Below are 26,397 nucleotides of genomic sequence, written 5' to 3'. Positions count from 1 at the left end.
CTTATGCAAATATCAAAAGAGTGTTATCTAGAGGGGATCAGAAATATGGCATTTAAAATAAAATATATAAGTCTTGCAGCCAACTCTGAAAATTCATAGTTTAGAGATCTTTCTTGCATGATTATTCTTGATATGTGTATGCAACTTTCTTAGTCAAGGGTCTTGGTTCATTGATTCTCAGAGCGAGTGGCAATGCTAAGCAGGGAACGCCTAGCTAAATAAACAGACCTCTTGTTGTTTGATAAAATATCACGACTGAGCAAGCATTATGCCCTTTTGTAAGACATTTGGTAAGTCAAACTCTCCATTAATTGATATATGACCTACATACTTTGGAAATGGTAGTATTTATAGCATGCACCTAAAGGAATTGGTACCAACTTTCCATTTTACTTTCATTATTGCCGAGTAATTCTTTTGGATTTACCCATTGCAAAACTGGAAACGTGAGAATTATTGATAATTTTGGCACATGTGCTTAGGAATAATAGAACTGTGCGTGGCCTTCTCAGGATACTATGTAAGATCAAAATTGAGGGACTCATATGCATCTCAGTGCTTTATGGCTTGAGCTGCATCCGTACGCTGGTAGTGACTTCTTATTTGTTGGCATTTTTGCTCCCATTTTCTTTTTCTGATTAGTGTTGTTTAATGGAAGTATAACTTACATTCATATGCATCTTAAAAAAACAAAGCATTATCTGTTTTACTTTGATGAATGTTTACCAAAATACATTTTATAAAATGATTATCAGATTTTCATCATCAGGATTTTTTTTATTGAATCACTGTGAGATACACAGTTACAAAGTTATTCAGAATTGAGTGTCAGTCATATAATGTTCCAACAGCCATCCCTTCTCCAGTGCACATTTCCCATCACCAATGTCCCCAGTTTCCTCCCACCCTTCTCTGCCCTCCGGGGCACCCCCCCAACCCAGATGGCCTCTGAGGCAGACACTTTTCTTCTTTCTCTCTCCTCCCCTACCCTGCCCTTACTTCCCTTTTAGGCACTGTGGTTTGCAATGCAAAAGGGTACCGTGCATATCACTTTACCTTTTTTCAGTACTTAGTTTTTGTCCAGAGTGCTGTTTCCAAGGATCATTGTCATAGTGGTCCCTTCTTTGTCCTAACTGCAAGCCCTCCCCCTTGGTGGTAAACTTCCTACCGTGGACCAGTTCCCCTGGCCTTTGTTTCTACTGTCTTTGGGTATTATTCACTAGTAGTGACTTTTATTATTTTATTATTATTATTATTATTATTATTATTATTATTATTTTGCTTTTGGGGTCACACCTAGTGATGCACAGGGTTACTCTTGGCTTTGCACTCAGAAATTACTCCTGGCGATGCTCGGGGGACCATATGGGATGCTGGGAATTGAACCCCGGGTTGGCTGTGTGCAAAGCAAACACCCAACCTGCTGTACTATCGCTCCAGCCCTGGTAGTGACTTTTAAATGGGGTAAAATGTCATCCAATCACTACATTTTCTGTCAAGGAGCAAATGCAAAAAATATTTCTATTGATACTAATTGCACTAATGACAGTAGAGTATCAAGAATAGTAGTAATTCTGGAAAAAAAAAAACCAATTAGCAGGGAAGAGAATTTTTTTTTTCTTAGAAGCACTAATATTTCCTACTATGAAATAGGAATGAGGTTTAAAAAAAATTAAACAGTCACATTATTTCCGTTTAAAATCCTGGAGCAAACGTCCCCAAATAAGGTTGGAATAGGTTTCCTCTCCAGGCCCCCGCGGAAGCTTTTGTTCTCACCTGAGTGTTTTGACATTGCGTAATTGGATAGTAAACAAATTATGTCACATGCTTTGGCGGATGCTGCTGCATCCCTTCCAAGGGCCATGAGAGGGTGCTATTCCGCTAGGAAAATAAAAGCACCTCCCGACAGGCGCGTTCAGTCTGCAGCCAGCGGCGACGTCTGATGTTAGGGGCCAGAACTCCGCTCCCGCTTGTGAGTATCCGGAGACGATTTATTCATTTATCGTTCATGTCGGAAGTAAATAGCAGTAGTTTAGGTCAGCCTCAAAAGTTGCCTCAAATAAAATCTGAGCCTTTCCTTTCAGCACAGGTGGAATTCTGCCGTGGGAAAGCTAGGAGTGTCTCTATCTATCTGTCTCTCTCTATTTTTTTTTTCCCAACAAAATTGGGAGGTTGTAGGACTTTCTTAGGAGAGATAAGCTGGCTGCAAGAGGTGGTGTGTTCTGACTCTGGATTTCCTTCTGTCCTTGGTAGTTTTCATCCTAAGGATTCGTGGACACAAAGGTCTAGTGTTGTTTTTGTCCTCTGGAAAATAGTCATTTCAGTGATGCAGAGGTCACAGATAATGCAGAGGGGAGTGAGGTGCAGATCAACTTTGTGATGTGACCTTCAGTTGTTGCTACTGTCAGTTTGGAAGGTCTGTCATGTCAGCAGAGATGATGTGGAGTGGCAGTCTCAGTTATGAGCAACAGCTTCTAGCCCACAGTTCCTATTCCAGGGAAAGTGAATCTTTATCTTGCACGGTCAGTGTGGGTCTGCTCCAAAGATTTCAGAAGATTAACTGTTGTCTTTTCAGCTGACTATAAAGTAATGATAGAGGCTGAGGAAGATTTTCAGTAGTTGAATAAAGGAAGAAATAAATGGGGAGGGTTTAAAAAGGATCCTTAGTTTCCAGTGAAAGGAGTAGTATGAAAACAGGAAGTTCAGAACCTATACATATCCGTTATTGTTGGTAGTAGAGTTAGCTTTTTGAGAGTTTTTTTCCCTTGCTATAAATGTTTTTGAAATGTAAGTGGAGGGGAAAGGGTTTTTTTGGTTTGACTTGTGTTACTGAAAGCAGCAACTAAAAAGTTTAGACAAAAATAACTGAAAGTGTATACATTTGAAAATAAGTTTAATTCCCCAGAGCCAAGGTAACTTATCAATAAATTAGGTTGGATTTGACAATTAAAAAGGAATGTTATTAGGGGTGTGGAAAAATAGGTGTGATGAGTGTGTATATGAGTGCACGTGTGTGGTTGTGTGCACTTTATGTACTTTGTACGTCACATATGCTTAATTCCAGCTGTCCATGTCAGAGAGTGCGTCTTGACCTGCCAGAATTCTCGTTGTTAACCCAACACTTTGAGCTCGCTTTTATGTTTATCTTTTGAAACAGTTTTTGTGAATTAAGTATTATTGACAGTGGGAAGATAGAACCAGAACCCCCGGTTATTATTCACTGTTGCATATTTTCAATTTCATATTTCAGATCCTGTACAGAGAATTGTTAAGGTTGGCAATATTTGGTGGGACTAAAATCTGAAAACATCCTCAATTGCCCTGTATCACAATCTGTTCTCTCTCCTCTGATTTTCTCTAAATAAAACTATTTCATTTCAGAATTAAATAAAAAAACAAATTGTCTTCATTTTTTATTGATCTAAACCATGTACTACTTTTTATTTAGTTTCATTTATGAACAGGAACAAAATGGACTGGGGTAGTTGATTGTCCAGATTAGGAGAGTAAGGAAATCCTACTTCACTTCTTTCTGAATGATCTGAAAGGAAATTGTCAAGTCTAGGACAATTTTATTCTATCGAGAAAAATAACTCCATTTTAATTTGCAAGATTTATAAAAGCTGAAGGAAAGAAAAAAACATATCGAATTGAAAGTTTACAAGCTTTCTCACTGGGGAGTGCAACTCTTAGTTGTGGCCATTGGCTTGACCAAGAATAAAACATAGGCATAATTAAGCTCTAGATTTGCTTGTTTACTTTTGGTAAGAATGAAGGATCTCTGTTTGGTTTGCATCAGAAACTTGTCAGGCGTGACTTATAGAAAAGTGCCTAAATTTATGTAAGCTGTTAGAAGTATTTTCTGAGCACTCTTTGGGAGAGACACCACTTGTTTTCCCATTCCTTGATTTTTTTCAGATCGCCAATTTCACTTTCTATAGATTGGAATCTTGGCAACACTCATGCAGACTGTTTCAGGTTGATGGCAGTTGCTAAGGGTTGATGATGAAGGTAGAAGGAAGTAGTTTGTCTTTCTGTGTGCCACTATCAGCTGTGACTTTTGCCACTACAGCTGTGCTTTCTATTTCTTCCTAACTTCTAGGATCCAGAACCTGCCATAGGGCACATCACATTCTTGGTTGCTTATGCTTAGATGTTCAAATCATTGTAGAGGGTCTACTTTATAGACTGAAAATTCTGGTGGAAGAGGAAATTCTGTATGTGAAACTCTGCTTTTTCTTCTGCTTTGTCCTTTGGAAATGAAGGGTAAGATGCTCCAGCAATATTCTTTTGGAGTCGCTCTGTAGTATTCAAGCCCTGAATCAAACCCTGAATCATCTATTACCTCCTCTTCAGTTGTCTTATATGTCCTTAATCAAGTCCAACAAACTACAGCCTTGGTTTTCCCTACCTAAATTCAACAATAAGCAATTGGGGAATATGCTTTAGGGAAGAGACAACAATGATATTTTAACCCCAATCTCCAGGCTTACCCAGGTTTAGGCAGTAGAGAACATCTTGGGTGAAGCCAGGGCCAGAAAGTGGATAGTTTCACAGAGAGGGTAGCAACTTAGGAAGATAAAAAGTTCCTTGATCATTAAACTTCAACCATTTTTTAAAAATTTATTTTTTATTTTTGGGTCCTACCTGGTGATGCTCAGGGGTTCTTCCTGGTTCTTCCCTCAGGAATTATTCCTGGCAGTGCTTGGGGGATCATATAGGAAGCCAGGGATTGAACCCAGGTTGGCTGCATGCAAGGCAAATGCCCTCCCCGCTGTGCTATCACTCCAGCCCCCCCTTGGAATGAGAAACGTAGAAGCCAGAACAAAGTAAACAATACCGCCCTACCTGCATCCCCCAAAATGTTATCCAAGGGTTTGCTTTCTTACATGATGGCATTTACCCGTCAAGCTGTGGATCATCAAATTGTTGCTATTACCCTGTGGGAGAAAATCACTTTGTGTTCAATTTTCTACTGTCACTGTGGCTACCAACTTTCTCTGACTTGGATCTACCTAGCACACTGATGAGAGGGATAGAATATGCATCTAGAGAATCTAAAAAGGTCGTGATAAAACTAAACATTCCTTACTGTTGTTGTTGTTTTGGGCCATGCCCGCTGTGCTCAGGGCTTACTCCTGGCTCTGGGTTCAGGGTCACTGCTGGATGGGCACTAGGGGTCCTCCAAGGTGACAGAGATCAAACGTGGTCCGTCATGTACAAGGCAAGGGCCTTACCTGATGTCCTACCTCTCCTGCCCAAGTTAAATAATTTCCCTCTTTCTATTTCCAACCCAAATCATTATTCAGCTACATTGCCCAACTTAATTTGAAAGTTTACAATGTGTCAAATGACTACACTGTGTTATTCTAACAGTTACGTGTTAAAAAGATAAGAGTAGATGTCCTAACTGTATTTCATCTCCATGCATAATTCCTCAGCAAAAATTAAAATACAATTTTAAACTTCCCTAAATTACACAGTTCAGATGAGTTAATAAACCAAATTATTTTCTATTTGTGTTTCCAAAGAAATGTAAGTAAGTAAAGTAAAGTAAAGGCCCTCCGGTTGATCTTCGATTTGCTCGAGCGGGCCCAGTAACGTCTCCATTGGAGACTTTGTTGTTACTGTGTTTGGCATATCGAATACGTCACGTGGAGCTTGCCATGCTCTGCCGTGTGGGCGAGATACTCTCGGTAGCTTGCCGGGCTCTCCGAGAGGGGCAGAGGAATCGAACTCGGGTCGGCCATGTTGCCTGCGTGTAAGGCAAATGCCCTACCCGCTGTGCTATCGCTCCAACTTTCCAAAGAAATGAATGAAAAGAAAATCTTTGTCCATTTTTTTATACTTTGAAAGCATCTAGAGAGAGTTTTGGGTGACTGGAGAGACTGACTTTCCTTTTGCAACTGTGCCTGGTTTATTTCTTATATAATGGGTGTAGTTCCTTCACAACATCAGACGTTAAATTGTTCATTGTCAAATTTCTGATTAAAAAAATCATTAAAAATAGGGGCTGAACATATCCAAAATAACAAAAGCAACTGGTGCTGGCGCGGATGTGGCGAGAAAGGGACCCTCCTTCACTGCTGGTGGGAATGCCAACTGGTTCAGCCCTTTTGGAAAACAGTATGGACCATTCTCAAAAAACTAGAAATCAAGCTCCCATTTGACCCAGCAATACCACCCTGGGAATATATCCCAGAGAGGCAAAAAAGTGTAGTCGAAGTGACATCTGCACTTGTTTGTTCATTGCAGCACTCTTTACAATAGCCAGAATCTGGAAAAAACCTGAGTGCCCAAGAACAGATGACTGGTTAAAGAAACTTTGGTACATCTACACAATGGAGTACTATGTAGCTGTTAGAAAAGATGAAATCATGAAATTTACATACAAGTGGTACTCCATGGAAAGTATCATGCTAAGTGAAATGAGTCAGAAAGAGAGGGAAAGACATAAAAAGATTGCATTCATCTGGGGAACATAAAGTAACAAAATAGGAGATTAATACCCAAGAATAGCCGAGATCAGTACCAGGAGGATTACTCCATGACTTAGAGGCCAGCTGGGCATACTAGGGGAAAAGGCAGCTCAGATAGAGAAGGGAGCACCAAATAAAGGGTGTTTGGAGGATCCTCCCAGGATGGGAGATGCATGTTGAAAGTAGACTATGGATGAACATTATTGCCACTTAATGCCTCTTTTGCAGACCACAACACCCAAAAGGAGAGAGAAAACAAAAGGGAATGCCCTGCCACAGAGGCAGGGTGGGATGGGGGGGATGGGAGTGGGAGGGATACTAGGATCCATAGTGATAGAAAATGGGCACTAGTGGAGGGATGGTATTTGATCATTGTATCATAGAAACCCAAGCACAAAAATTTGTAAGTCTACAACTGTACCTCATGGTGTTTCACTAATAAAAATTAAAAAAAAAATTGGGGCTGGAGCGATAGCATAGCCGGTAGGGCATTTGCTTTGCATGTGGCTGACCCAAATTTGATGCCAGGTGTGACGCAAAAAAAATCATTAAAAATAAGGTGGTATTGAGGTGAAGTATCTATAGGGATCTAAGCACAGAGCTGACAACTTTGTAAGCACCAAGCAACTCGAATTCCGACAACCAAACTGAAAAAGGAACTGCTGAGGAGGCGGGCTGGGGGTCGGGGCTGCTGGGTCATTGGTGAGGGAAGTTGACACGGGGTAGTGGGACTGGTGTTGGGCCATTGCCTGAAGCACTATCGTGGGCTTGTCTGTAAACCACAGTGCCTTAATAAAAATAGCATTAAGGGGCAGGAGTGGTGGTACAGCATACAGGGCACTTGCCTTGCATGTTGCCCACCCAAGTTTGATCCCCGGCATCCCATAGGGTACCAGGAACACACCCAAGAGTTACTGCTGAGCATCTCCAGGCATGGCAGAAAAAACAAATGTCATTAGAAAACAACCAAAAAAACCCCACTCTACTCTGATTTATTTTATTTTTTTAATTAAAATTTTATTTTGTTTTTATAAAGTTTTTCATGATGGTTTTTTACATTTGATATTCTAACACCAATCCCACCACCATTACACCTTCCCATCACCATTGTTGCCAATTTTCCCAAACACCTCCCAAGTGACTCTGATTTTTTAAAATGTCACAAAATCTAGTATTTTAGAATGAAACAGTGTGTCAAGAAAAAAAAAAAGATGTTCTTAAGATTGTTATGACACTAGCCTTTCTTCCGTAAAACTGAGAACAAAACCAATCTTAGTTCCTAGATTAGTTTTTCAGGGAAAATTCCATTTACCCAAACTTAATGATTAGTGATGTTAAAAATTTTGGAGAATCTTATCAGTGAAAATTTATTGATAATAACTGATAAGAAGATGGATAATCTTGATTTTAATCTGCTCAGGATGTCATTACCTTGATGCCACCTTTTCAGAATCTGTTACTCACATCTTAAATTCAACAAGGAGAAATAGCCCATCGATGTGAAAACTTTTGGCTCTAGGGAATCACCAAGTAAGTACAGAGAGAAAATTCATTTGTGAATTGGTGTCTTTTCCTAGAAAGGATGTTTCAGATATGTTGGTCAGGTTTAGAAACCTTTCAAGGGTTTCTACAAATTAATTGCATGCCTTTGAGTATTTGGTTTGGGGTATCCAGGTGTTGATTTCATGTAGATTCTCTCCTTGACAAGATTCCATCTTTTCCTGAGCCATGGTGACTGATTTTATTGTTCTTACAATAAATGTTTAGCACTAAAACTTTCTCCTTGAGAAATTTTCATTTTCCTTGCCAACCTTACACACTCTTTTTTTTCTGTCTCTCTTTTTCTCTGAAGAGAGAGAAACATTTTTAGCAGACTTCTGGACTCAGTCATTAGTATTTCTTGAGTTGTGTAGACTTAGCAACATTTCCTAGGAATAGGAATCTCTCTATATTCATCAAGGACAGGTTATGTGGCACACAGCAATTAAGGACCCCATAATATGTGCACTAAAAGTACTCATATCATGAAGACTTATGTATAGTTGAAGACAATGTTTACATGCATGATTGAGAAAGAGTAATTAAACAGAAAGTGTTTCACATGGTGTCTCCACACAGCAGGAAGTACAAGGGCACACTGCAGTGCAAGCAGACAGCTTCTGAAGGTCTTTGTAACCTATGTGGCTTTATTTAAGGCCTAGGAAGCTCTATTGGTAAAAAACAAAAAAACAGTGTCTTACTGTACAAAAATAGCACACACCTGTGAACAAGTTACCCTATGCTGCAGATTCTTGCCAAATTCTTGCCAAATGCAGAATCTCACAATGACCAGTCCATTTAAAGTCCAAGATGGGAAACTACTACTCAGGCTGAACTGGTTCTAAGCACATGACAAGCTGTGAAAACCAGTTGCAAAACACCAGTCAACAGTAGACTTAGCTGGAGCTCGCCCATTGCCTCAAAACTCACTTTGATTTCATTCCACAAAAGGCACTGTTCATCTCCCTCGACACTTTTGTTTGAAACCACCAGATTCCAATTTTGATTTTGATGACCTTCTAAGTTGTAGGTTCTCTAAATCAGTATTTCTCAACATTGTTCTGTGGCCCCCTTCCTAAAGTCTGTGGCTATCTCCTTCCTAAAGTCCCCCTGCCCTTCCCCTCAACTTACAGGTCAGCCCTTACTCTTGTGTTGCGGTCATTAGTTTCTACAGTATTCACCTGTGTCTCCCTTCACTATCCTGGAGAACCGCAAGCTTTCCATAGGCCCTAGGTTGAAAAACAATGCTCTAAATCAGAGCTTCAGGAATAATAGAAGTTAATGCTTATTCAAAGTTGGATCTCAAGTTGGATCTCGCAGAAAAAGCTAGAAGACTGTCTTTTATTTTTGTTGTTTTTTAATTTATTTTATTATTATTATTATTTTGCTTTTTGGGTCACACCCGACATTGCACCTCCCTCCCCTAATAACAGAATAGAGAAATTCTGTTTTAACTTCAAAATCCTTTGGACAACCTGGCAGGCTACCGAATGTAACTTGCCCATACAGCAGAGTCTGGCAAACTCCCCATGGTGTCCCCAATATGCCAAATACCAGTAACAATGATGGGGCTCATTCTCCTAACCCTGAAAGAACCTTGAATATGGCACTTTTAAAAAAATCTCAGGGCTAGGATGAAGGAGATGTTGCTGGTGCCTGCTCGAGGCAATTGACGAACAACAGGATGGTCGTGATCGTGATTCTTTAAAATCAGTTCTACTTCTCAGATTAGAAATCAAACTAAACACAAAAGATGTGTGTTTAAAGTAATTGAGAAATGCAACATTGAACGGTTTAGCTGCTGCATCATCAATTTCAGTTGTTCTTTACAGGCTTCCCCAGGTGCTTTACATATGTCCTTGAGTATTTTCTTCCAACACTCCATGTCATACCTCTCTGGAAATGCTTGGGTAACTAAGTCTCATTTTTTTCCAAAAGGAGGTTGGAGAAATTTCAAATAACACGAAGTGAGAAGAATTGAATAGCAAAATGATTCACAGTACACACAATTCAGGGAAATGTTATTATTATAGACTAAATGAGATAATATTTGTGAAAACTAGTGAAGAAATAGTGAAATATCATATGAAGGTAAACTTTTGGCTGTTGTATTTTGTGCAAATAGTTTCAACTTGACTTCTCCAGTTCCTATCATAAGAATTTTGATGGTAGTTTTGAAATCTAGCTCCTTTTTCTTAAGAAAACAAAAACTTTGAAGTGGTATGGACTCTCTTTTTTTTTTTTTTATGTAGAATACTGCTATTTATTCAACCACTGATTAGCTGATTGAATTGGGCATGAACTCCACCTTACTTTTTTTTTTCATTTTTTATAATTTTATTTATTGAATCACCGTGAGAGCAGTTACAAAGCTTTCGGGTCTAAGTCTCGGTCATACAATGAAACACCCATACCTTCACCAGTGCCAATTCTCCACCCCCAACAACCCTAGTATATCCCCATCCCACACCCTCCCCCTACCCGTGGGGCAGATGATTTCCACATTACTCTCTCTCTACTTTGATCACATTCAATATTTTGACACCAGGCCCACCATTATTATTTGAGATTTTACCCCAACACTCAGATCTGCTGAAAAGGCAGCAGTAGACAATTTGTTTTCTATTGCTGGTTATTCACGGTCAAAGTCGTTCAGCATTTGTGCCGCTTGGCTGATGTTTGGTGTTATTAGAACGATGTCATCAGCAAAGCGGAGGTGGTGTAGTTGCCGACCATCTATCTTCACTCCCATGCTTTCCCATTCCAGTCGTCGCATAATGTTCTCGAGGGTGGCACTGAAGAGTTTTGGTGAAATGGTATCACCCTGCCGAACCCCTCTCTTGATATGGATGATTACTTCTTTGTAGAATGGTGAGATCTTGGTAGTGAATCCGCAGTGGAGCTCATGAAGGATCCTGATGTATTGAGTTTGTACGCCCTGATTGGCTAGGGCTTCCATGACCGCTTCCATCTCAACAGAATCAAAGGTCGGACTACAGCTGAATCTTATGAAGACAATGTTTATGAGAAACAGCCTTGTTCCTGACTCTCCATTCGCTATCACTGGAACCACCATCTCCGAATGCAACAGTTATATATACCTAGGTCGAGAAATCAACATGATGAATGACCTGGCACCTGAGTTGCACAGGAGGAAGAGAGTGGCTTGGAATGCCTTCAAGAACGTTGAAGAAGTAACTAAAAGGACAAAGAACCTCCAGCTACGAGCACATCTCTTTGATTCCACTGTTCTTCCTGCATTAACATATGCCTCAGAGACCTGGACCCTACGAAAACAGGATGAGGATGCTATTCGGGTCTCTCAAAGAGGAATCGAAAGAGCTATGCTTGGAATATCATGATTCACTCAAATGAGAGATAGAATCCGGAGTTCTGATCTTCGTCAACACTCAAGAATCAGGGACGCTGTCTCATTTGCCAAGACATCAAAAATCAGATGGGCTGGACACGTAATGAGGTTTACAGATAACCACTGGACTAGAGCCATTACTAATAGGATTCCACGGGACATCAAAAGATCATGTGGATGCCCACCTACAAGATGGTCAGACTTCTTCGTCAAGACCCTGAATGATCGGTTTGAGGCTCTGCATGTTCCTAGAACGAACAGATACCATTGGGCTACGCTAACATGCAACCGGGATGAATGGAGACGTTACTGGCACCCGCTCAAGTAAATCGATGAATAACGGGGATTAAGTGATTAAGTGATAAGTGATTGTGATTGCTGGTTATGAATAACATATGATGTTGCATGGCTGCAGTAGTGGCTGCGCGATTTTGAAATTCCGAACACTTAAATCTGGAGGGATTTCTGCCCAAACCAGCTGGGTTCCAAGATTCGCTCCTGAGTCTCTGGGATCATGGCCGTTAAGCAGCTTGATCAGGAGCCAGAAAGGCTGTTCATGGGCGATGACTTGGGGTCTCATTGGAGTGGGGAGGACAGGACCAGCTCCAACCCCAACCCGTGAGACCCAAAATGTCTCGTCACTGCGGGCCCAAACCTGATTGTCCAATGGCCTCTGGATGGCCACTGAGCCGTCAGGGGGAAGCAGGTGGAGGGACAACACTTTTTCCCCTCTGGGGTGGCCTGGAGACAGTAACCAACTGCATGGTCTGGATGCATTTCTGCCAAAAGCCGCTGGGTTTTGAGATTTGTTTTTGAGTCTCTGGGATCATGGCCGTTAAGCAGCTTGATCAGGAGCCAGAGAGGCCGTTCGTGGGCAATGACTTGGGGTCTCGTTGGGATGGGGAGGACAAGGACTGGCTCCACCCCCATCCTGTGAGGCCCAACAAGTTTCATCACTGGAGGCCCAAGCCTGACCAATGGCCTCTGGAGGATGAAGCCACTGATCCGCCAAAGGGAGCAGGCCAAGGCACAAAACCTATTCCCACTTGGGGTGGCCCGGCAACAGTAACCTACTGCAGGGACTGGACGCATTTCTGCCAAAAGCCACTGGGTTTCGAGATTTGTTTCTGAGTCTCTGGGATCATGGCCATTAAGCAGTTCAATCAGGAACCAGAGAGGCCATGCCTCCAATTATATAGCTGAGCCAGAGGTGGTTTGTGGGTGTGTTTCCCACATACCTAACTTTTGGCCGTTTACTTTCTTGGTAAACTTTGCCCCAAGTTTTTGGGGGTCTGGCCAAGGCACAGCAGCAATTTTGGGGTATCTGGAAGTCTGAAGGCGCCATCAGGCTGCTGATGCACTTGCCTCACAATCTTGTCTCACAGGTACAGACTTACCTGCTAGTGGCACCATACCCCCTGGTGAGGACTCTCTTAAGGTTTAGAATCTTTTCTTACCAGCTTAATTTATAGTCAGAGCCAGAAGAAAATTTGATTACCTCAATGATTGGTGTCAAAAGTTAGTGGTTTCAGTCATAAAATGATTGGACAAGCTTTGTAACTGTATCTCATGGTGATTCAAAAAATAATAAAAGAAAATATAAAAGAAAATTTATATTTATATGCTTAGCAGAGCCATCATAGGATATTATATGTCTCTTTTCCTGAATCTTTTTTGTTCATTGACTTGCTGTAAGAATTCATCAAAAATATGAATGTTTTTACTTCCCAAAAAGTGAGGTAGGGTGGACATAAGTGGAACGAAGGCCTTGACTTTAATAGGTTGGGAAATATTTTAAAAATTAAAATATAGTCAGTATCCAATTTAAAAAATAGTTGGTGATTGCCTAGATTCAGGTGAACTAGCAGGACATGAGAATGTGACAAATAAGAAAATATCACTGTCACTGTCACTGTACTCCTGATGTTCATTGATTTGCTCAAGCAGGCACCAGTATCATCTCACAACAAATTGTGAGACTTGTTGTTACTGTTTTTGGCATCTCGAATATGTCACAGGTAGCTTGCCAGGCTTTGCTGTGCAGCGAGATACTCTCGGTAGCTTGCTGAGCTATCCGAGAGGGGCAGAGGAATCGAACTCGGGTCGGCTGTGTGCAAGGCAAACACCCTACCCGCTGTGCTATTGCTCCAGTCTATCGAAATGTAACCATAGAAAAATGTCTCATAACATCAACTCTAGATATTCTGAAACCTGAGAAGAATTAATTCCATTTTATAAATACTGCTAGAAAAGCATTTGATCAGCAATATTTTAATAAAATACTGATTAAATAATATTCAAAAGCCTTCAATATACCAGTTTTTAAAAGTATCATGTAAACTGAGTACACATAAAGAGTTTATCGAGAAGGCTAATTAATAACCTGATTTAAAGTGGTTAATTAAATGATTCATTCTCTTATTTTGAAGTAGAATTGTTTTAGTTAGTGAAATGGAAGGAGACTCAGAAGGTGAGAAAGAGAGAGAGAAAGAGAGAAAGAAACAGATTTTTCACATTTCATCTTGTGTTGCTGGCAACAAAGAAGGCACAATGACACTTTCTCTTATGTTTTAATTAAATATCCCCTTTCAATGAAAAAAATCCTAATGGGAATTACAATATACCATACGTCCTAGTCTAGTACTAGTTTTGAAAATGTAATATTATTCTCACACAATTGCTATATTAGGAAACAATTTCAGCATGACAGATTTTTTTTTTCTTTTGTACAATTGTACGTGTAAGAAACTCAAGGCAAATGCAGTCAGTGGCCAGCAAAACCCAACTTTAAAGGAATTCACAACATACACAACTCAAGTATCTATGAGTTATCTCAGTTTAAAATTGTATTCAATGCAGGCTTACCCACATTTGTTGTTAGGACTTTCAGACTTAGAAGTTGTGTCCCTTCTGTAAATTACAGTTTTTTTCTTGGAAAATATACTTATTTTTTTTTTATTCTTATGACACAGTGATTTACTAAGTTTTCCATAATACTTTTGTTTTAGGCAGTAAATGTTCTTACACCAATCCCCTCACCAGTGTGAACTTCCTTCCACCAATATCCCCAATTTCCCACCCACTACCCCAGCCTGCCTCCTTGTGATAAGCCCGGGATTCTGGGTTCCCAAGTGGCAAGACAGACAGAGACACAGACACGATAATGCAAAAGCAGGAGTTTTATTCCAGTATACTGGAGTCAACTATCTCACCCACAGAGTGGTCTCTTGATAGCGACCCCGACTTCAGGCAGCAAGAAGTTTATATAGGGTTTGATTACATAAGCAGTACATGTCTTCACAATCACGATCACGATCATCCTGTTGTTCGTCGATTGCCTCGAGCAGGCACCAGTAACGTCTCCTTCCTAGCCCTGAGATTTTAAAAGAGCCATATTCAATGCTCATTCAGGGCTAGGAAAATGAGACCTACCATTGTCACTGGTATTTGGCATATTGAGTACGACACAGGAAGTTTGTCAAACTCTGCTGTGCGAGCAGGATACTTTCAGTAGCCTGCCGGGTTCTCCAAAGTAAAAACGAGACAATAAGATGCTTCCGGGAGCTGGGTTTTATAGTCTCTGGGTCTTGGCCGTTGATGGGAACCACCTGGCGCTGGCAGCAGCTGGTGGGTGTAATGCCTACCTACTGGAAGATGAGGGATCTGGGTGGAGAAGGCCCAATCCCAATCCAAGCAGGCTTAGAGATCTCAGCCCCGGGACCCGCATGCCTGGGTTCCTCTGCCGGTTCCTTCATGCATGAGACTTGTCCGGACGTGTGGAGAGTGGTCTCGGCATGGCTGTGGCTGGTTCTGGAGGTCCTTGGCTGCCGGGGCTCTGCTTGGGGAAGGGAGGGAAACTCAACCTGCCCCCCTCCAAGGTACCAGGTGTGGGGGCAGGAGACTGTACATGCCTTATTGTTTCAGAAAGAAATCTTAGTTACCAAACAAGGGGGTTTTGGCAAATGTCTAGGGTAGCAGTGCTTAGGCAACAATTAAACAATAATTTCCAGTATCAATACCAATTTTATGATTATGTAGATTTCTCATTCTTTTAGGGTTAACAAAAAGCAACTTTTGGGGCATTGTGAGAATTGATTTCTTGAACCCACTTGCTGAGCCCGGGAACTTTCCCAGGTGGGTTCAGGTTGGCTAGTTACGCATTGTTTTATTGTTGGGAAACTGAATCGGTTTCAGTTCCAGGAACTACCTGATTTTTCTCATTTCTGCCGCCTGTCATGGCATCAGTTTCACCCTTAGACTTGCAGGTAGAAACAAATTTACTTCCTATTTTTTAGTGACAATACAAAGAAAAATGGGATTATTAAAACTTAGTTTAATAAAAGACAATTTGTGATAATTGTTGTATCTCACAGTGCTGTTTTCTGAGGTCATTGTCTGCTTTCCAGGGCTTGTTGGTGTCACTTGAAGCTTTCGTGTTATGATTTATGCTCTTTGAGCTCTGGGGTCTTATACACAACTTTCCTATCTAAATCGCTGTTACCCTACAGGACTGACAGTGCTATGAAACTCAGAGGGGCTAGCTGCGAGGTCCAGGAGCTTTCGAGATGGAAAGATTTGGTGGCTTGCCAGTTTAACAGGTTCAGTTGTAGAGCAGGGCTTATTCCTTGTCAGAGGTGTGGCTGCAGGCTGTGCCTTCAGGCAGGAAGAGAAATCTGCTGATCCCTTTCCCAGGGGGCCTCAGGGTCGTCAGCCTGGACCAGTCTACCTGGGAAAATTTGGTGGCGTCATATTCTATTCGAAATTATCTATGGAGTTGGGTGATTTCTCTTCTGGCAAGATCAAAGTTCACACCTTTTTCAAAGCAAGGGAGCTGTATCTATTTAAAGTAAATATATATTATAGGAACATTGGATCTACTTAAAATTGTCCTGACAATTTTCTTAGGCCTATATATATTTTTCAAAAGGTGTGTTTTGGATGAAATTTCTGAATGTTAGTTCCTAACCTCATTTTTTAAATTGTATGATTTTCACAGTTCTGAAATTCTAAGAAATGTATCTAGGCATGTGGTAGCAGAAATGACAGGATTTTATTTAAAATGTTATTTTATTCATCAAGCAAATTATTCTTTAATCTTTATTGTACAACAGGAACCAGTAAAAACACACATGTGCAGACGTAAAAACAAAATGAACAAAATCCTTGATCTAAAATCATATTGCATAAAGTAACACATGATGTTAACAATTACCTACATGTACAGATCCCCCATCTTCCAGTAGCTAGGCAGTTATACCCACCAACTGCCCCCAGCATCATGTTAATCGTATCAACGACCAAGATCCAGACACTATAAAACCAAGCTCCCGGAAGCTCCCGACCTCTTATTGTCTAGTTCTCACTCAGAGAACCCGGCAGGCTACCTTGAGTATCCTGCCTGCAAGGCAGAGTCTGGCAAGCTCCCCCTGGTATATTCGATATGCCAAAACCCAGTAACAATGATGGGTCTCATTCCCCTGACCCTGAAAGAGCCTGCAATGTGGCACTTGCCAAAATCTCAGGGCTAGGATGAATGGAGACGTTACTGGTGCCTGCTCGAGGAAATTGATGAACAACGGGATGGCAGTTGCAGTGATACAGAGAAAATATATACATAAAGTTTCTTAGAGTTATTAACCCTTTTCTATCTGAAGAAATTCTCCATAGCCTAATTATTATTCAGTAACATTTGATATATTTGGTACTCAAACTGGGTCATCAGAGAACTTTTATCTAGAATAATTACTTAGGGGTAAGGTTAAGACAATGGACTGCTAGAATAATTATTTACTGATGACCACATGATCTGAACTAACATGATGATAGATCCTCTCAAACTCCTTTCTAGATCCAATTATGAAGCAGTATTATCTTCTCAGTATGTTTAGCTGAAATGAGGAAATGCGTCTAGAAGTTCTCATTGCCATTTTACACACAATACAGCAAAATCTTTGCGATAGCACAGCGGGTAGGGCGTTTGCCTTACAAGCGGCCAACATGGCCAACCCGAGTTCGATTCCTCCGCCCCTCTCGGAGAGCCCGGCAAGCTACCGAGAGTATTGGATATGCCAGACACAGTAACAACCAAGTCTCCAATGGAGACGTTACTGGGCCCGCTCGAGCAAATCGACGATCAACGGGAGGGCCTTTACCTTACCTTATTAATGAAACACCATGAGGTACAGTTGTAGACTCACAAATTTTTATTAAACAATGAGCAAATACCCATCCCTCCACCAGTGCCCACTCTCCATCACCATGGATCCCAGTATCCCTCCCACCCCCATCCCCCACCCCATCCCACCCTGCCTCTGTGTCAGGGCATTCCCTTTTGTTCTCTCTCTCCTTTTGGGTGTTGTGGTCTGCAAAAGAGGCATTGAGTGGCAATCATGTTCGGTCCATAGTCTGCTTTCAACATGCATCTCCTATCCTGGGAGGATCCTCCCAACACCCTTTATTTGGTGCTTCCTTCTCTATCTGAGCAATACAGCAAAATCTTAATGGAAAATATAGGAAATGAAAAAAATAACTGGAAATAGTTTTGATTGTGCTCTAAGTTTCTACCCTGTTACAAAAACAAGTCTATCTCTAGCACATTTGATTATATGACATGCTACCTTTCCTACATATTATTTATTTAATATCTGTTACTGCTAGAGTTAGGTAGACCCATTTATAGTATATTACGCTTATAGCCTTGACACATAGTTATCGCCACCTGGAAGTGTTTTCTAGCACTGCCCTTATGTGGTCTCTGTCCACCTCTTCCTTTCTCCTACTAAGCTCCACACCCTGCCACCTGCCACTTGATAGTTTTGTAGTCAGGGTCCAGAGTTGGGAAGATTGGATTTTAAATTCAGCTTTGCATTTGCATTTCTGTCTTGGAGCAACTTTTAAATAAGTAAAATATTGTTTTCTTTTTCTCCACTACTTTGTGGTTGTGTTCTTATTTCATTGAATATCAGTTCACTGAAAGATTCTTGAGAAGTGTCTGATGGTCCATTTCTCCAGGCAGCAAACATTTCTGAATTGACATGGGGAAGGAAGGAACAATTTCCTGAAAATAAAAACCTTCTTCTTCCTTCTTATTTTTTTTTAAAGTATAGCACAGCGGGTAGGGCGTTCGCCTTACACGCAGCCAACATGGCCGACCCGAGTTCGATTCCTCCGCCCCTCTCGGAGAGCCCCGCAAGCTACCGAGAGTATTCGATATGCCAGACACAGTAACAACAAAGTCTCCAATGGAGACGTTACTGGGCCCGCTCGAGCAAATCGACGATCAACGGGAGGGCCTTTACCTTTACCTTTACTGAATTTCACCTGTTGGTGCTCAGGGCTTACTCCTGGCAGTGCTCAAGGGAAAATATATATCTTTTAAAACAAGCATAAACCTGTAGGATTCTGCCTTTAAAATCAGAAGTACTACTTCAGCAGTATGGTGATGATGCATTCCTATTTCCCTTTGTGCTGAATTTAAAAGGAAATTTATCATTTTAAAACTTTCATATATCATATTTAATAAATATTTATATGGCATATACAAAGTAAAAACATTTTATCCCCCAGGATTTGACTTTTATTTAGTGTCTGTGTCTCAGTTCAGGCACCTAACAGCCTATAGATGGCTGTGCTTTTGCTATGATAATTTTTAGAAAACTTTTTTATCTCTAGTTTTATTGGTATATACTTGACAAATGTCACTGTCATTGTCACTGTCCTCCCATTGTTCATCAATTTGCTCGTGTGGGCCTAGTAGCATTGTGAAACTTGTTACCGTGTTTGGCATATGGAATACATCACGGGTAGCTTGCCAGGTTTTGCTGTGCGGGCGAGATACTCTCGGTAGCTTGCTGGGCTCTCCAAGAAGGGTGGAGGAATCGAACTCAGGTTGGCCATGTCGGCCGCGTGTGAGGCAAACGCCCTAGCTGCTGTGCTATCGCTCCAGCCCACTTGACAAATGAAAGTAAGATATTCTCACCAAGAATTAACAACTCTAAATGAAGGGCAAAACAATCATACCTCATAAGACATAAATAACACATACAGGTAGATATGCCTATGTATACATTTAAGCTATTCCTTAGTAAATATTGTACTCCGAGTTGTATTCTCCATTGAATATTTACATTTATATGATGTTACCTCTAACATATATGTAACCAGCTTCATAGTTTGCTTTCAAAGTTTATAAAGTTTGATCTCATTCTAGCTTGCATAGTTTATATCCAACACTGTGATAACACATATCCTTGAATTTTAAAAAAACTTTAAAAATAAGCAATCATGGTACAAGTTCTAGTTTAAAGATGACAAATTATCACTTTTGAATTATTTCAGTTTTTATATTATTACATGAGATGATTTGGAATTTTCATTTATGTTTAAAGTCTAAACAGTAAAATAGTGCAGACTGAGAGAGATACGTTTTTGTTTGGTAAATGTAAATTTTGGTGCTTCTCTAATTCAAATAATACTTTCAAGAGTAAGATTGATTTTTCTATATGTGTGAATTGGGTCATAACTAAGAATTGGTGCTAGAAGGATAATATTTGGGTTCAGCTATTTTCCTTGCATGTGGCCACCTCCCCCAATTCAATGCCAGGCAATGTAGATGCTCCCCTGATGAATCACCAGAAGCGATTCCTGAGCACTGGTGCAGGAGTAGCTCTGAGTATTGTTGGATGTTTCTCACCTACTCCTGCCCTGCAAATAAGATAAAACTGTAGACTGTAGTACTGACCTACCATTGTTCATTGGTTTGCTCTAGTGGGCCCAGTAACGTCTTCATCGTGAGACTTGTTACTGTGTTTGGCATATTGAATACATCATGGTAGCTTACCTGGCTTTCCTCTGAGAGGGGCAGAGGAATCGAACCCGGGTCAGCCGCGTGCAAGGCAAATGCCCTACAGCTCTGAAGAGAAAACTAATCAACAAAATAAAGTATTGCATTGGTATGCTGCACTAGGCCTAGACATTTTGCTTTATGAAAATTTACCTTTAAAATCTAGTATGATTATAGATACACAAAATGTAATAAAATAGAAAATCACTGTTCTCATATTTTTGATTACTCATTCTAGCCTATGGTTATTATTGAAATAATTGTGTTACATGAGTGGGGAATGCTAAAAATGATCTGCTTCTTTCCTTCTTTCATTTTTAATTGAGATACTGGGATTTACAATACTCAATTATACTTTTCATGCATACAATGCTGATATTATATGCATATATAATTCAGATGTGTCAATTCTCACCTACTATTACAGATGTCACTATAGTGAGTGTCCTGCTTTTTAAAATCTTTTTAGTTTCCCTTTTTCCTACCTCTTTTCTTTCTTTTTATTTTATCCTAATGTCATTTTCTCGGGGCAGAAAATATCTTCCTTTTAGAAGTGTAAGAAGTCACTAATTGTATTTACAGATATGATTTTCCTGTGTTGTCAAAGAGGCTTACGGTAATCCTGCCTTAGACCTGATCAGGGATTAGCTGAAAAAGTCTGGAGAAGCCACTGAGATTAATGTTTTTCAATGTAAAGACAGCATAATCAGTATTCTTTTGATAAAAGTAATCTTATTTGATGTCCAGAAGAGACTGGTCAGATTAAGTGGTCACCATATACTCTGAGGCTGTTCGCATAGTTAATTCCTCTTCAGTTGACAAGCAAAGCCAGAAACTTTGTTTTGAAGATGCATAGTTGAAGAAGAAAGGAAAAAGATGGATCTCGACAGATAGAGGTTAGGGAAAACAGTGGAAGTATGATTGAAGGAACCACTTTACACCTGTATTCCTGCTTCTAAAGAGAATACATTAAACCCTTATGGAGATATAAAAGTAGAAAATATTAATGGAAAGATTTGAGTTCAGTTTGAGTTCTGGATCCTCATTTAATTTCTTTACTAAAGAACCATCTAGATTAAAACGGAGGGACTCAGCAATAGAATCTGTACAGGTTCTCCTTTCAAACTATTTACATGGGTGTCTTAAAGATTAACTTGAACAGTTGGGTTGTTTCCATATCTTGGTTTCTGTGAATAGTGTCGCAATGAACCCAAGTACCCCAAAACAGGAGCATAGATAAAAGAAACTAGTAGAAATGCACAATGGAATACTACTCAGCTCTAATAAAAGATGAAGTCATGCAACTTGCAGCTAAGTGGAAGAAACTAAGATGGAACCATGCCGAGGTAAGTCAGAAGGAGAGTGGCAGACAAAATAACCTTCTCATATGTGGGATGTAAAGAAACCAGAAAGGGAATAATAGGGAATGGACTGGTAGTACAGCAGTCAGGGAGATTTTCTTGCATGTGACCAAACTTGGTTCGATCCCCACCATCCCATATGGTCCCTAGAGCACAAAAGGAGCGATCCTTGAGTGCAGAATCAGGAATGAGCCCAGAACACTACCAGGTGTGGCCCCAAAACAAAATAAAAAATAAATTTTAATAGAAAGGGAATAGCGAATGGACATGACATCACACCCAGAGAGTTGAGTATAGAGTAGAACTGAATTTACCAAGAAGAGGGTGTATGTATTGAGTGGGACAAAGCTTTGCAACCCTGGGGAAGGGGCATTGGCACCATGATGAAGGATGTGCTGCTGGAACTCGGAGTGCCTGAAGTGTGTTATTAACGGTAGTGGAGACCAGGGTGCCCAAAGGAAATACTTTTAGCATTAGAAAATGATGAACTCAGGGCTGGAGTGATAGCACAGTGGGTAGAGCGTTTGCTTTGCATGTGGCTGACCAGGGTTCAATTCCTGCATCTCATATGGTCCTCCAAGCACTGCCAGGAATAATTCCTGAGTGCAGAGCCAGGAGTAACCCCTGTGCATCGCTAGGTGTGACCCAAAAAGCAAAAACACATACAAACAACAAAAAAAAAACTATGAATTTAAACTACAAAAAGCATTCTACTTCTCTGGTTCTTGACAGAAATAATTTCTGAAGTCATACTTACTTTCGACAAAAATTAAGTACAGGAAATTATGTTCAGTGAAATATGACCATAGGAATCAAATACCTACAGTACATTCCCAATGAAATACTTTATTATTATTATTATTATTATTGTTTACGAGTCATACCCATTGGTGCTCAAAAGTAACTCCTTGCTCTGTACTCAGTGTTTATTCATGGAGGGCTCAAGGAACCATATGCAAGGCACTGTACTATTGCTCAAGCCCTGAAAGAATTAAAGTGACTAGTATCACTTTAATGACCATACAGATTTTTAATTTCTTTGATTTCACTTATTAAGCTATTATTTAAACACAAAAAGTTATAATAACATAGCAAGTGCCCAGACACCCAGTACTGTTTTACACAAATGCGATAGTGTGTCATTTTCTTGCCAGAATTATTTTGAAGGAAAAAAATGATAGTTACTTTGAAAACGTGTTGACTTCTATATATTAATTTACTTCTTTTTTTCCATCGGAGCAAGCACCATCTTTTTTTTTTTTTTGCTTTGGTTTTGTGTCATTGCCAGTGATGCTCAGGAGTTAGCCCTGGCTCTGCACTCAGGAATATGCTCCTGGCAGTGCCAGGGATCGAAGCACTTGCCCATGTGCAAGGCACACGCCCTATCCTCTGTACTATCACTCCAGGCGTACAAGACGATCATGCATTTTGTAATTGTTATTGTCATATATCATAGACATCACTGTCCACAGCCAGGTCCAAATCCAGTACATTACCCTGTTAGCTTTCTTTCCATTTATATAGAAATTACATCAGAAATTGGTTAAATATTTCAGGACCTTCAGAGCATCTTATCATAACTGGTCTGTGGGACTTTTGCGGGGGAGGGGCACACCTGCCCATGCTCAGGGCTGACTCCTGACTCTGCACTCAGGAATTACTCCTGGTGGTGCTTCGTGGGACATACAGGGTGCTGGGGCTTGGACCTGGGTCATCTGCGTGCAAGGCAATCACCCTACCCACAGTACTGTTGATTAAAGTCCATCTGTGGGACTCTGAGCACTCAATTTAGCCACAGCTAATTCTGCATTGAATTAGTGTACTCAGAGGAGTCAGACCTTAGCATTGCACATTACCTCCTGTTCGCTGGGTCCTGGATCAAGAGAAACAGGTAATGCTGCAGACTTAAGTGTGTATACTCAAAGTGATGTGTGGAAGGGGCGGTGACAGACAGATAACTGTCTGTGCAGGAAAGCAGTAGCAAGTGAGTTCTAGGAGCCTGCAAATCAATGATTTCTTCCATGCGTTGGAGAGTCACTTATAGAGTGTCTCAGAAGACACTTCCATGGGGTGATCAATCAGTCATGCCTGATACCTTGGACTGTCTTTCTGTCTTCTCTGCCTCATCCCTCTTTTCCTTGTCTCTGCTCTGTAGGATTACACCACCCAATAAAGCAGTAAGCTTTTACCCAAGGCTATAGATACATTGCTGGGAGGTCAGGTTAAGACAGAAGTATTTATCTTGTTTTAGCTCTATCTTTTTTCCCCTGCTTTATCTGTCCATATTTTATCTATCATTGCCATTTGTAGCATATTGGTGTATGGTATATTTGACTCTTTTATCTTGACTTAGAAATTATCAACTCTTAGAATTTCTTCTTGCTAAGAGACATCAAAATTTTTAATTAAACAATTCTTTAGCATTAGATATTATGTATTTCCTATTACACAAAAAAGCAATAAGAAGTTAATTATTTTTTTGTTTTGGCTATTTTTATGGCCACACCAGGTAGTGCTCAGGACTTACACCTGGCTCTGTGCTCAGGAATCATACCTAATAGCATTTGGGGGACTATATTGGGGTACTGGGATTAAAATGGGTCGACTATGTGAAGGTGAGAATCCTACCTGCTGTACTTTCTCTGGTCCTTATTATAAATTTTTTTTTAGCAGAAAGTCCGACATAGAAACCCTGAATTTTGATTCCATTTCTGAGTCTTTTCCTAAAATACTCACAGTAGTGCTAGAACTTGGACAACCTTTCCTATTCCTTGTATGAATAACTACTGATAGCTCAAGCATGTCCCACCCTCCCACCCCAACCCGTTCCTCCAAGATGGACAGAAATTGTTCACACTCGTCTTTATACACAGCATATTGCCTGATCCAACTTGCTACTGGTTTATCAATGTGGAACAGACTTGATATCCAGGGTAGACCTAAATAGAATTTTGTATAGACAGACACATAGATACCTACCTACACACATACAAAGAAGGATTTTCCCTCTTAACAAAGTATCATCAGAAGGTCATCAGAAATTCAAGTTCTGTGATGGCATGCTGCAGGGAGCCCTGATAACCACTCTCCGGCCTGTGGAGGTGGCCCGAGGATTGATCCGATGGTGCAAGGAGGGACCAACCGAATGAACAAGAGACACAAGAGACAGAGTACAGTTTAGAAACCGAGAGAAAAAGGGACAGGCTTTATTGAGGAATACAGGCTGTTTATATGGAGTCGGGGCAGCTCAGTCAGGAGCAGAAGCAATATAACCATATATGGTAAGGTCAGCAACAAGAGCTTTACCTAACATTCAAGGTAGACATTTGTACATCAAAGGGTCTTAGGGCAGTAGGTACATCCTGAGCTTTACATTTGTATATCAAAGGGTCTTAGGGCAATAGGTGCATCCTGGAGGTTAGTATAGATAAGGCCAGATAAGATAACTGTCAACCTGATGTTATGTGGCTATAGATCAGGCATCTGCTGAGGTCAGGAAGCCCTGGGAGACTGTCACCAATGTCTGTCCCAAGCAGTTCCTAACATGGGAACCATGGCTAGGGTCTATGAGAGGGCTCTTGGCTTCCCACAGCATGCAACATTTCTGCTGCTAAGTGCAGCTAATTAAGTCAAGGTGGTAATAGGTCTGAGAAGAGAAATGATCTGCAAAAACCATATTTCCAGTAAGTCAAGGGATAACTCAGAATTCTATAATGAGACAAGTGTCTCATTAGCAATAAAAGCTATTAATGTCACTCTCCTTAAACAAAGACAGAAAGAGAAAGGGGAAGAGTGATGCAATTAACATTGTGGACGAAGGCTATGTGGATGATTGGATGCTGAGAGGAGAAAAATATTCGCAATCCAAAAATGTCTCCAGAGCTTAAAGTTTGGATACGGCGAAGAGTTAATGATGTTATTTTATGAGACAGTGAAATAGAAAAATGTTTAAAGAAAAGTAGTCAAATTTGATTACTAACTGACCTTCATATAAAAGACTATTCGTTTTTTCAAGTATTAGTTCAGTTCATTTGTAGTGTGCACCAGGCATCGTGGTAAACTCAAAACATGCAAATGCCACTGCCAAGGAACTCCCCAAAGAAGCAATTCAGGTGGCGTAAATGCAAGAGGAACATCAGCTGTGTTTGATGAAATAATTTTATAATAGAGATCATCTAAATTTCATATTATTGAATTTACTATAATGGTAAAAAGAAACTCAAGATAAAGCATAACAAAAGTTTGTGTGAGAAACATGATATCTGTTAAGAGTAGGGCTTGTCTACCTTCCAAAATAGAACATATTTCCTGACCATATCTATACAAATGTACAATAAAATAAGAAAATCAATTCATATTTGTAAAATAAATGCATAAATGATAACTCACGGTAAACTTTCAGATTGCATCTAGGGTATTGTGTTCACTTTTAGGTTTTACATTTTAAATAAGTACTCATTAGTCACATGAGCTTACTTCTGTGTCATGAAAAGAAGCATCAAGTCACAAGGGAAGAAAAATTGATCTGGTGGGATGGTTTGCCACAAAATGCCAATGTCATTACTGAAGCTATTTATGTTTAAATGCTAAGGAGGAAGATAAATTATAAGATCTAATAATAATTTTTTTCATTTTTTTTTTCATTTCATCATCCTGTTAATCGTCGATTGCCTCGAGCAGGCCCCAGTAACGTCTCTTTCATCCTAGCCCTGAGATTATATTCACGGCTCTTTAGGAGAATGAGACCCATCATTGTTACTGGTATTTGGCATATTTGGTAGGCCACGGGGAGTTTGCCAGACTCTG

The 26,397-nt window shown here is 40.3% G+C and overlaps 1 protein-coding gene across 1 annotated transcript in view; it reads left to right on the top strand.

The window, feature by feature from the left end:
• Nucleotides 1-1,954: 1,954 nt before the first annotated feature.
• Nucleotides 1,955-26,397, top strand: part of ARHGAP24 (Rho GTPase activating protein 24) — a 750,703-nt gene continuing 726,260 nt past the window's right edge. Inside the window, exon 1 of the mRNA XM_056111392.1 lies at nt 1,955-1,972. The gene's annotated coding sequence lies outside the window, so the exon portion shown is untranslated. The remainder of the gene's footprint in view (nt 1,973-26,397) is intronic.

The sequence above is a fragment of the Sorex fumeus genome, unplaced genomic scaffold (genome assembly GCF_029834395.1).
Source record: "Sorex fumeus unplaced genomic scaffold, SorFum_2.1 ptg000013l, whole genome shotgun sequence".
NCBI classification, from domain to species: Eukaryota; Metazoa; Chordata; class Mammalia; order Eulipotyphla; family Soricidae; genus Sorex; species Sorex fumeus.
Note: the sequence above shows the minus strand (reverse complement) of the source record. Positions and strands in the feature narration are given on the sequence as shown.